Here is a 13649-nt window from a genome sequence, read left to right on the forward strand (position 1 = left end):
TCCAGCTACACTGCACTAACCCCTGATACCCACCAGCTACACTGCACTAACCCCTGATACCCACCAGCTACACTGCACTAACCCCTGATACCCACCAGCTACACTGCACTAACCACTGATGCCCACCAGCTACACTGCACTAATTCTTGATGCCTACCAGCTACACCAAACTAACCCCTGATGCCCACCGGCTAAACTGCACTAACCCCTGATGCCTACCAGCTAAACTGCACTAACCCCTGCTGCCTACCAGCTACACTGCACTAACCCCTGATACCCACCAGCTACACTGCACTAACCCCTGATGCCTACCAGCTACACTGCACTAACCCCTGCTGCCTACCAGCTACACTGCACTAACCCCTGATACCCACCAGCTACACTGCACTAACCCCTGATGCCTACCAGCTACACTGCACTAACCCCTGATGCCTACCAGCTACAATGCACTAACCCCTGATACCCATCAGCTACACTGCACTAACCCCTAATGCCCACCAGCTACACTGCACTAACCCCTGATGCACACCAGTTAAATTGCACTAACCCCTGGTGCCCACCAGCTACACTGCACTAACCCCTGATGCCTACTAGCTACACTGCACTAACCACTGCTGCCCACCAGCTACACTGCACTAACCCCTGCTGCCCATCAGCTACACTGCACTAACCCTGATGCCCACCAGCTACACTGCACTAAACGTGATACCCTCCAGCTACACTGCACTAACCCCTGATGCCTACCAGCTACACTGCACTAACCCCTGCTGCCCACCAGTTAAATTGCACTAACCTCTGATGCCCACCAGCTACACTGCACTAAATGTGATACCCTCCAGCTACACTGCACTAAATCCTGCTGCACATCAGCTACACTGCACTAACCCCTGCTGCCCATTAGCTACACCGCACTAACCCCTGATGCCTACCAGCTACACCGCACTAACCCCGGATGCCCACCAGCTACACCGCACTAACCCCTGATACCCACCAGCTACACTACACTAACCCCTGCTGCCCACCAGCTACACTGCACTAACCCCTGATGCCTACCAGCTTTACTGCACTAACCCCTGATGCTTACTAGCTACACTGCACTAACCCCTGCTGCCCACCAGCTACACTGCACTAGCCCCTGATGCCTACTATCTACACTGCACTAAACCCTGATGCCCACCAGCTACACTGCACTAACCCCTGATGCCTACCAGCTACACTGCTCTAACCCCTGCTGCCCATCAGCTACACTACACTAACCCCTGCTGCCCACCAGCTACACCGCACTAACCCCTGATGCCTACCAGCTACACCGCACTAACCCCTGATGCCCACAAGCTACACCGCACTAACCCCTGATACCCACCAGCTACACTACACTAACCCCTGCTGCCCACCAGCTACAGTGCACTAACCCCTGATGCCTACCAGCTACACTGCACTAACCCCTGATGCCCACCAGTTACACTACACTAACCCCTGATGCCCACCAGCTACACTGCACTAACCACTGATGCCTACCAGCTACACTGCACTAACCCCTGATGCCCACCAGTTACACTGCACTAACCCCTGATGCCCACCAGCTACACTGCACTAACCGTGATGCCCTCAAGCTACACTGCACTATCCCCTGATGCCTACCAGCTACACTACACTAACCCCTGCTGCCCACCAGCTACACTGCACTAACCCCTGCTGCCTACCAGCTACACTGCACTAATCCCTGATACCCACAAGCTACAATACACTAACCCCTGCTGCCCACCAGCTACACTGCACTAGCCCCTGAAGCCTACTAGCTACACTGCACTAAACCCTGATGCCCACCAGCTACACTGCACAAACCCCTGATGCCTACTAGTTACACTGCACTAACCCCTGATGCCCACCAGCTACACTGCACTAACCCCTGCTGCCTACCAGCTACACTGCACTAACCCCTGATACCCACCAGCTACACTACACTAACCCCTGCTGCCCACCAGCTACACTGCACTAACCCCTGATGCCTACCAGCTACACTGCACTAACCCCTGATGCCCACAAGCTACAATGCACTAGCCCCTGATGCCTACTAGCTACACTGCACTAAACCTGATGCCCACCAGCTACATCACACTAACCCCTGATACCCACCAGCTACACTGCAATAACCCCTGATACCCACCAGCTACACTGCACTAACCCCTGATGCCTACCAGCTACACTGCACTAAACGGTATACCCTCCAGCTACACTGCACTAACCACTGATGCCCACCAGCTACACTGCACTAAAACGTGATGCCCACCCGCTACACTGCACTAACCCCTGCTGCCTACCAGCTACACTGCGCTAACCCCTGATACCCACCAGCTACAATGCACTAACCCCTGCTGCCCACCAGCTACACTGCACTAAATGGGATACCCTCCAGCTACACTGCACTAACCCCTGATGCCCCCCAGCTACACCGCACTAACCCCTGATGCCCACCAGCTAGACTGCACTAACCCCTGATGCCCACCAGCTACACTGCACTAAACGGGATACCCTCCAGCTACACTGCACTAACCCCTGATGCCTACCAGCTACACTGCACTAACCCCTGATGCCCAGCAGCTAAACTACACTACCCCTGATGACCACCAGCTACACTGCACTAACCTGATGCCCACCAGCTACCCTGCGCTAACCCCTGATACCCACCAGCTACCCTGCGCTAACCCGATACCCACCAGCTACCCTGCGCTAACCCGATACCCACCAGCTACACTACACTAACCCCTGCTGCCCACCAGCTACACTACACTATCCCCTGATGCCCAGCAGCTACACTACACTATCCCCTGATGCCCACTAGCTACACTGCACTAACCCCTGCTGCCCACCAGCTACACTGCACTAACCCCTGCTGCCCACCAGCTACACTGCACTAACCCCTGCTGCCCACCAGCTACACTGCACTAACCACTGATGCCTACCAGCTACACTGCACTAACCCCTGATGCCCACCAGTTACACTACACTAACCCCTGATGCCTACCAGCTACATTGCACTAACCCCTGATGCCCACCAGCTACACTGCACTAACCGTGATGCCCTCCAGCTACACTGCACTATCCCCTGATGCCTACCAGCTACACTACACTAACCCCTGCTGCCCACCAGCTACAATGCACTAGCCCCTGATGCCTACTAGCTACACTGCACTAAACCCTGATGCCCACCAGCTACACTGCACTAACCCCTGATGCCTACTAGCTACACTGCACTAACCCCTTATGCCCACCAGCTACACTGCACTAACCCCTGCTGCCTACCAGCTACACTGCTCTAACCCCTGCTGCCTACCAGCTACACTGCACTAACCCCTGATACCCACCAGCTACACTACACTAACCACTGCTGCCCACCAGCTTCACTGCACTAACCCCTGATGCCTACCAGCTACACTGCACTAACCCCTGCAGCCCATCAGCTACACTACACTAACCCCTGCTGCCCACCAGCTACACCGCACTAACCCCTGATGCCTACCAGCTACACTGCACTAACCCCTGATGCCCACCAGTTACACTACACTAACCCCTGATGCCTACCAGCTACACTACACTAACCCCTGCTGCCCACCAGCTACATTGCACTAGCCCCTGATGCCTACTAGCTACACTGCACTAAACCTGATGCCCACCAGCTACACTGCACTAACCCCTGATGCCTACCAGCTACACTGCACTAAATGGGATACCCTCCAGCTACACTGCACTAACCCCTGATGCCCACCAGCTACACTGCACTAAACGTGATGCCCACCCGCTACACTGCACTAACCCCTGCTGCCTACCAGCTACACTGCGCTAACCCCTGATACCCACCAGCTACACTGCACTAACCCCTGCTGCCCACCAGCTACACTGCACTAAATGGGATACCCTCCAGCTACACTGCACTAACCCCTGATGCCCACCAGCTACACTGCACTAAACCCTGATGCACACCAGCTAGACTGCACTAACCCCTGATGCCCACCAGCTACACTGCACTAAAGGGGATACCCTCCAGCTACACTGCACTAACCCCTGATGCCTACCAGCTACACTGCACTACCCCTGATGACCACCAGCTACACTGCACTACCCCTGATGACCACCAGCTACACTGCACTAACCCGATGCCCACCAGCTAACCCCTGATACCCACCAGCTACCCTGCGCTAACCCCTGATACCCACCAGCTACCCTGCGCTAACCCGATACCCACCAGCTACACTGCACTAACCGTGATGGCCCTCCAGCTACACTGCACTAACCCCTGCTGCCCATCAGCTACACTGCGCTAACCCCTGATGCCTAACAGCTACACTGCACTAACCCCTGATGCTCAGCAGCTACACTACACTATCCCCTGATTCCCACCAGTTAAATTGCACTAACCCCTGATGCCCACCATCTACACTGCACTAACCCCTGATGCCTACTAGCTACACTGCACTAACCACTGCTGCCCACCAGCTACACTGCACTAACCCCTGCTGCCCATCAGCTACACTGCACTAACCCTGATGCCCACCAGCTACACTGCACTAAACGTGATACCCTCCAGCTACACTGCACTAACCCCTGCTGCCCACCAGTTAAATTGCACTAACCTCTGATGCCCACCAGCTACACTGCACTAAATGTGATACCCTCCAGCTACACTGCACTAACCCCTGCTGCCCATCAGCTACACTGCACTAACCCCTGCTGCCCATTAGCTACACCGCACTAACCCCTGATGCCTACCAGCTACACCGCACTAACCCCGGATGCCCACCAGCTACACCGCACTAACCCCTGATACCCACCAGCTACACTACACTAACCCCTGCTGCCCACCAGCTACAATGCACTAGCCCCTGATGCCTACTAGCTACACTGCACTAAACCTGATGCCCACCAGCTACATCACACTAACCCCTGATACCAACCAGCTACACTGCACTAAACGTGATGCCCACCCGCTACACTGCACTAACCCCTGCTGCCTACCAGCTACACTGCGCTAACCCCTGATACCCACCAGCTACACTGCACTAACCCCTGCTGCCCACCAGCTACACTGCACTAAATGGGATACCCTCCAGCTACACTGCACTAACCCCTGATGCCCACCAGCTAGACTGCACTAACCCCTGATGCCCACCAGCTAGACTGCACTAACCCCTGATGCCCACCAGCTACACTGCACTAAACGGGATACCCTCCAGCTACACTGCACTAAACCCTGATGCCTATCAGCTACACTGCACTAACCCCTGATGCCCAGCAGCTAAACTACACTACCCCTGATGACCACCAGCTACACTGCACTAACCCGATGCCCACCAGCTACCCTGCGCTAACCCCTGATACCCACCAGCTACCCTGCGCTAACCCCTGATACCCACCAGCTACCCTGCGCTAACCGGATACCCACCAGCTACACTACACTAACCCCTGATGCCCACCAGCTACACTACACTATCCCCTGATGCCCAGCAGCTACACTACACTATCCCCTGATGCCCACTAGCTACACTGCACTAACCCCTGCTGCCCACCAGCTACACCGCACTAACCCTTGATGCCCACCAGTTACACTGCATAAAACGTGATACCCTCCAGCTACACTGCACTAACCCCTGCTGCCCACCAGCTACACTGCACTAACCCCTGCTGCCCACCAGCTACACTGCACTAACCCCTGCTGCCCACCAGCTACACTGCACTAACCACTGATGCCTACCAGCTACACTGCACTAACCCCTGCTGCCCACCAGCTACACTGCACTAACCCCTGATACCCACCAGCTACACTGCACTAACCACTGATGCCTACCAGCTACACTGCACTAACCCCTGCTGCCCACCAGCTACACCGCACTAACCCCTGATATCCACCAGCTACACTACACTAACCCCTGCTGCCCACCAGCTACACTGCACTAACCCCCGATGCCTACCAGCTTTACTGCACTAACCCCTGATGCTTACTAGCTACACTGCACTAACCCCTGCTGCCCACCAGCTACACTGCACTAGCCCCTGATGCCTACTATCTACACTGCACCAAACCCTGATGCCCACCAGCTACACTGCACTAACCCCTGATGCCTACCAGCTACACTACACTAACCCCTGCTGCCCACCAGCTACACTGCACTAATCCCTGCTGCCCACCAGCTACACTGCACTAACCCCTGCTGCCCATCAGCTACACTGCACTAACCCCTGCTGCCCACCAGCTACACTGCACTAACCCCTGATACCCACCAGCTACACTGCACTAACCACTGATGCCTACCAGCTACACTGCACTAACCCCTGCTGCCCACCAGCTACACCGCACTAACCCCTGATATCCACCAGCTACACTACACTAACCCCTGCTGCCCACCAGCTACACTGCACTAACCCCTGATACCCACCAGCTACACTGCACTAACCACTGATGCCTACCAGCTACACTGCACTAACCCCTGCTGCCCACCAGCTACACTGCACTAACCCCTGATACCCACCAGCTACACTGCACTAACCACTGATGCCTAAAAGCTACACTGCACTAACCCCTGCTGCCCTCCAGCTACACTGCACTAACCCCTGATACCCACCAGCTACACTGCACTAACCACTGATGCCTACCAGCTACACTGCACTAACCCCTGATGCCTACCAGCTACACCACACTAACCCCTGCTGCCCACCAGCTACACTGCACTAAACGGGATACCCTCCAGCTACACTGCACTAACCCCTGATGCCCACCAGCTACACTGCACTAACCCCTGATGACCACCAGCTACACTGCACTAACCCGATGCCCACCAGCTACACTGCACTAACCCCTGCTGCCCACCAGCTACACTGCACTAACCCCTGCTGCCCACCAGCTACACTGCACTAACCCCTGATGCCTACTAGCTACACTGCACTAACCCCTGATGCCCAGCAGCTAAACTACACTACCCCTGATGACCACCAGCTACACTGCACTAACCCGATACTCACAGTTACACTACACTAACCCCTGCTGCCCACCAGCTACACCGCACTAAACCTTGATGCCCACCAGCTACACTGCATAAAACGTGATACCCTCCAGCTACACTGCACTAACCCCTGCTGCCCACCAGCTACACTGCACTAACCCCTGATGCCTACCAGCTACACTGCACTAACCCCTGCTGCCCACCAGCTACACTGCACTAACCCCTGCTGCCCACCAGCTACACTGCACTAACCACTGATGCCTACCAGCTACACTGCACTAACCCCTGATGCCTAAAAGCTACACTGCACTAACCCCTGCTGCCCTCCAGCTACACTGCACTAACCCCTGATACCCACCAGCTACACTGCACTAACCTTGATGCCTACCAGCTACACTGCACTAACCCCTGATGCCTACCAGCTACACCACACTAACCCCTGCTGCCCACCAGCTACACTGCACTAAACGGGATACCCTCCAGCTACACTGCACTAACCCCTGATGCCCACCAGCTACACTGCACTAACCCCTGATGCCCACCAGCTACACTGCACTAAACGTGATGCCCACCCCCTACACTGCACTAACCCTTGATTCCCAGCAGCTAAACTACACTACCCCTGATGACCACCAGCTACACTGCACTAACCCGATGCCTACCAGCTACACTGCACTAACCCCTGCTGCCCACCAGCTACACTGCACTAACCCCTGCTGCCCACCAGCTACACCGCACTAACCCTTGATTCCCATTAGCTAAACTGCACTAACCCCTGATGCCCACCAGCTACACTGCACTAACCCCTGCTGCCCACCAGCTACACTGCACTAACCCCTGCTGCCCACCAGCTACACTGCACTAACCCCTGCTGCCCACCAGCTACACTGCACTAACCCCTGCTGCCCACCAGCTACACTGCACTAAATGGGATACCCTCCAGCTACACTGCACTAACCCCTGCTGCCCACCAGCTACACTGCACTAACCCCTGCTGCCCACCAGCTACACTGCACTAACCCCTGCTGCCCACCAGCTACACCACACTAACCCCTGCTGCCCACCAGCTACACTGCACTAAACGGGATACCCTCCAGCTACACTGCACTAACCCCTGATGCCCACCAGCTACACTGCACTAACCCCTGATGCCCACCAGCTACACTGCACTAAACGTGATGCCCACCCCCTACACTGCACTAACCCTTGATTCCCAGCAGCTAAACTACACTACCCCTGATGACCACCAGCTACACTGCACTAACCCGATGCCTACCAGCTACACTGCACTAACCCCTGCTGCCCACCAGCTACACTGCACTAACCCCTGCTGCCCACCAGCTACACCGCACTAACCCTTGATTCCCATTAGCTAAACTGCACTAACCCCTGATGCCCACCAGCTACACTGCACTAACCCCTGCTGCCCACCAGCTACACTGCACTAACCCCTGCTGCCCACCAGCTACACTGCACTAACCCCTGCTGCCCACCAGCTACACTGCACTAACCCCTGCTGCCCACCAGCTACACTGCACTAACCCCTGATGCCTACTAGCTACACTGCACTAACCCCTGCTGCCCACCAGTTACACTGCACTAACCCCTGCTGCCCACCAGCTACACTGCTCTAACCCCTGATGCCTACTAGCTACACTGCACTAACCCCTGATGCCCAGCCGCTAAACTACACTACCCCTGATGACCACCAGCTACACTGCACTAACCCGATACCCACAGTTACACTACACTAACCCCTGATGCCCACCAGCTACACTGCACTAACCCCTGCTGCCTACCAGCTACACTGCACTAACCCCTGATGCCTACTAGCTACACTGCACTAACCCCTGATGCCCAGCAGCTAAACTACACTACCCCTGATGCCTACCAGCTACATTACGCTGGCAGTGGAAGATCTCTGTGCTTCTCCTCTGTCTCCCGTCATGCAGCCACTGTACATACTCCAGTCCTCCGAGGGCGCCGTCCTTCACACTTCCTCTCCCCCTCACCCACATCCTTCCTAGTTACTGTAGCCCTGTTACTGTGTGACCTCACTGCGCACATCATCACACAGTGACAGGGCAAGAGTAACTAGGAAGGACGGCGCGAGGACAGTGGCAGGATGTGCGGTGCGCTAAAAACCGCTGGCATTGGGCAGCAGAAGGGCTAGGAGGAAGCGTGCGAGCTACAGAAACTCAGACTACACAATATTTCAGGAACCGGGCTGCCACCATCCCCTTTATCCAGAAAAGGGAAAACCTCTCTGACTATTCTAAGTCTGCAAATAAAAAATGTTGAGAACACACTGCTCTAGCTATTAATACAGTACTTCAGTGTAGCGAATCCTCTCTCTCTGCATGGCTGAAAGCAGGTTTGCAGCTGAGAAAAAAATGACTTAAAACTCTTTTTATTATCAATGCAATATACATAATTACTATATACCTAAAATTATTAAAAGTAACAAATATAGAGAAGAGTAGCCCAATGTAAAATAAAAAAGGGAAAAACAAAAGAATATGAATACTTAAAGTTGGAAGAAATATGTCCTTTGTGAAAACTCCAAGTAAAATGGGAAAAGTCCTTTTGTTTCAGATGAAAAGTTCAAACAAGATGGCAGCCAGCCTAGGTCCTCCTGCTAGCCGCTTGCAATCCTTATACAATGGTAAAATGGAGGACTGTTCCCAGATTTCAGTCCTTGGCTTATGAATGATCCAGCTTTTAGGGCGGGATCTCAGAGTCAGCCCCTGGGCTGGGCGTTATTATATTTTTGGGCGGGAAGCCTAAGTCCAAACAATGACTTTTTCCACATTTCATCCCACGTTTCTTGCACACAAATAATAATGACAAATTCATAATCCTCAAACATATTGATCTTATTGACACTCGACATGGATATTTTATGACGTTCTGCCACGGAGAAGTTTAACAACTTGGTTGTGGCTTATCTCAGCAGCATATTTTTAATATTAGAATATTCATTGTATCCTGAACAACAAAATGATATCATTTTCATACGGTTGAGGTAGAAATCAGTGCACAGGATCGTGACCTAAAACGTTGGAGTGCAGTAGCCCACTATTTGTCCACACAGTATTCAAAAAGGAAAGAGAAAGGTGGGCACGCACATCCAATGCAAAAATTCAATTTATTCCGTTGTTGAAAACAATTAAAGGTACAGTACCACTGCTGGAGAGAGTACTGATCAGTGGGGGGTTGGTTTACAGATGTTTAATGCCAGTAGTGTGCGGCGCATCATCAGGACATCTGAACAAATGTAAATCCCCCCCTTATATACACAGTGACATGCCTGGTTAACAATTAACAATCAAGCTAATTACCTCCTAATTAAGGTTTATCCTGCGGGTGGCTGTCCTCCAATCAGAGCCGCTTAACTCGGCTGGTAAGCCAATGGGCCAAGAGATGTGCTCAGGAACGCATCCGTACCCACTATGATAGGCAGCGATAGCGCTTACTTCCTCCTGGTGGAACGCATGCTAAAAATTAATCTAAAACAAGAGAGAGGGTCCGAACATGTCAGTGAAGATTTCCTTTATTGTTGGACATATCCAAAACATCCAGGGCAAACATCAATTAGCTGACATTATGATTAAGGACAGTTAGTCCGAAACATGTCAGCTAATTGAGGTTTGCCCTGGATGTTTTAGATATGTCCAACAATAAAGGAAATCTTCACTGACATGTGCGGACCCTCTCTCTTGTTCGTGACTTTTGGATTTGCTAACCAGGTCGTGCACTGCCGTGAGGTTTGGTGAGGTGTAGCGTGTTCACTTTATACTAAGTTCCTAAAAATCAATCTAATTAGAACGTTCAGTCGCATATTCCCAATGGAACGCACGCCTGAGAACAATCTGATGTGGAGGTACGGTCGCTTACTCTCGTAGCATCGCGTCACTTCGTGCCATCCCCGGAAGTGACATCATGCGGGGAAGGCCGTTCGCGTGAGCCGCAAAACATACAAAAAACTCGTCGTCCAAGCAAGGAGACGTTACTATATGCTAATTTAGCAGGAAGTGACCTCTCCAACACATGTATGTAAGACTCCCCAGCCTACCAGCCGGTATGTTAGAACCTCATCATTACCAAGCACACAACAATATGTAAGGCATGCAAAGTAGCTACAATTTAGAAGAGGAAGGAGACATAACATTCCTACATTGTACTAATAAAATTGGCCCAATGTATCAGTTGCTAAAATTATCAGTCAAAGGGGACAGCCATCTGCACCTAAGGAAACCAAACCAATGTCACCATTAAATCAGAAAGAGCAAAAGAATACAAAATTATTTAAAAAGCACATCAGGGAAATAAAGTTAAAAAGCTATTTAATGCAAATAAATAGCCTACAAAAAGACTGATAGGTTGTTCTTTTCATTAAGACCTAAAGGCCCAGTCACATCAAAGAAAGAGATCCAATAGGATTCTCTCTGTAGCAATTTTTTGTGCCAGTCTCCCCCTCGTCTATCTCTAGTGACTATTTCTAGCCCAAAAAAGCGTAGGAGGGTAACATCACCCTGGTGTGATGATGGAAAATGCTCAATAACCCTGGGGCTCCCTATGCCATTATGGACTGATCTGCAGTGATCTTGATAACGATCCTTTAAAGGTCTAGTGGTCTCACCCACATAAATTCTGTCACAAGGACAGGTGAGCGTATAAACCAGACCTTTTGATTGACAGTTTATAAATTGTCTAAATCTGCAGATCTTCCCAAATCAGGAAATGAGCTACCCCTAGTAATAAAATTGCAACATGAGCATCAACCACAACGGTAATTACCCACCGGGCGATTGCCACCCAACCACGTTTGAGTCTGGGGGCTGACAAATTCACTGCAGGTAAGCTTGTCCTTTAAGTTGGGACTACATCTATAAGAAATACAGGGTAACAATTCACTCCTTTTGCTCAGTGTTTTATCCTGCTGGATGATCCACCAATTTTTATTAATTGAGGCTTTAATTTGTTCATACATAGGGGAATAAGTGAAGTGCATATAAAAACGCTCCTGAGTGGTGCGTTTACAAGATGTTAATAATTGACTCCTGTCCCTTTTAGAGGCTTTGTGGAAGGCCTCCTGAGTTACTGTCTGACTATATCTCCTCATCAGGAATCTGTCTCTCAGTTCCTCCGATTGAGACACGAAATCTTCCCAAGTGCTGGCGTTACGCCTAATTCTCAAAAACTGACTATAGGGTAAGCTTTTACTCGTGCTCGGCGGATGGTAGCTTGTGGCGTGCAATAATGAATTGACCGCTGCTTCCTTCCTGTATGTTTTAGTGAGGATGGAGCCCTCCTGGACAAAAATATTTAAATCGAGGAACTCAAGATTCTGATCACCCCAACGATGCATGAACAACATGTTAACATTGTTGTTGTTGATGTAACCCATGAATTCCTCAAATTCCATCCGATCACCTGACCATATTACCAAAATATCGTGGATGTAACGGATCCAGAGTTTTATCCGTTCCAGGAACCCGTTCCTCAGGGAGTAGATGTAATTGGCCTCCCAATGGCCCATTAAGAGGCCGGCATACGTCGGGGCCACAGGGGTCCCCATCGCAGTGCCTACCTCCTGATGGTACCATTCACGGTCAAAGAGGAACGAGTTCCTGGTCAGAACAAACTCCAGACCCGCCATCACGAACCACTGGAGAGCATCATCCTCAATCAGGGAGGGCAAAAACTGTTGTACAGCGGCCAATCCATCTGCATGGCAAATCTGCTACAAAGTGAGACTACGTCAATTGATACCAGATGATAAGATTTGTGCCATTCGATGTTGCCCAAAGTATTGATTACCTCTGTAGTATCTCCTACAAAGGAGGGCATAGACCTTAAAAGAGGTCTTAGCTGGAAATCCAGGTACTGTGACAGTGGTTCCATCAAGGAGCCAATCGCAGACACGATCGGACGTCCCGGAGGGTTTTCAAGAGATTTGTGTATCTTAGGGATACAGTACCACACCGGGCTCCTAGGGTGTATGGGGATTAGCTTATTAGCTGTGGCTCTATCTAGGACCCCCTCCGTCACAGCCCTGGAAAATAACCTCTGTAGTTGTAGAAGATAATCAGATGTAGGATCAGTGGGAATCTTAGAATAGGTAGACCTATCATGCAGTTGGCGAATACACTCTGCCTGGTATCCCACGGTAGAAAGAACCACCACCCCACCCCCTTTTCATACCTATCATAAGAACGGTAGCTTTTAAAAAGGTAAAAATCATACAATGAATTTAAATGTAATTAGAGCAGCACCATGAAGTCTGCAGTCATACTGGATTAAGGCTCACTTCTGCTCTATATCACCTAATGGCTTTCTTTTATATTTAGCAATTTCACACCCAACTGGGATCTTCCTGTGGAAGGGGAACCCCCTTGTTCTAGTTAAGGAAAACATTGTAATCCCCAGAAAACAGTTGTATCTAGCTGGACAAGACCAGACCCCAGAGACTTGCCTTCTCCTGTCCCTAGATATGCAATCGAAATTGGACACAATCAGAAAACCATTTGGTTGTGTCTCTTCCTGAATGGATTGCAGTCCCTCACGGCTCATCCATGACAGGGAGTATCTAATCTGAGGAAAGTTTCCTTGCCTCAGGTTCACTGTAAAGAAATATCTTGCCTCCCCTTT

This window comes from Hyperolius riggenbachi, chromosome 9 (genome assembly GCF_040937935.1).
Source record: "Hyperolius riggenbachi isolate aHypRig1 chromosome 9, aHypRig1.pri, whole genome shotgun sequence".
NCBI classification, from domain to species: Eukaryota; Metazoa; Chordata; class Amphibia; order Anura; family Hyperoliidae; genus Hyperolius; species Hyperolius riggenbachi.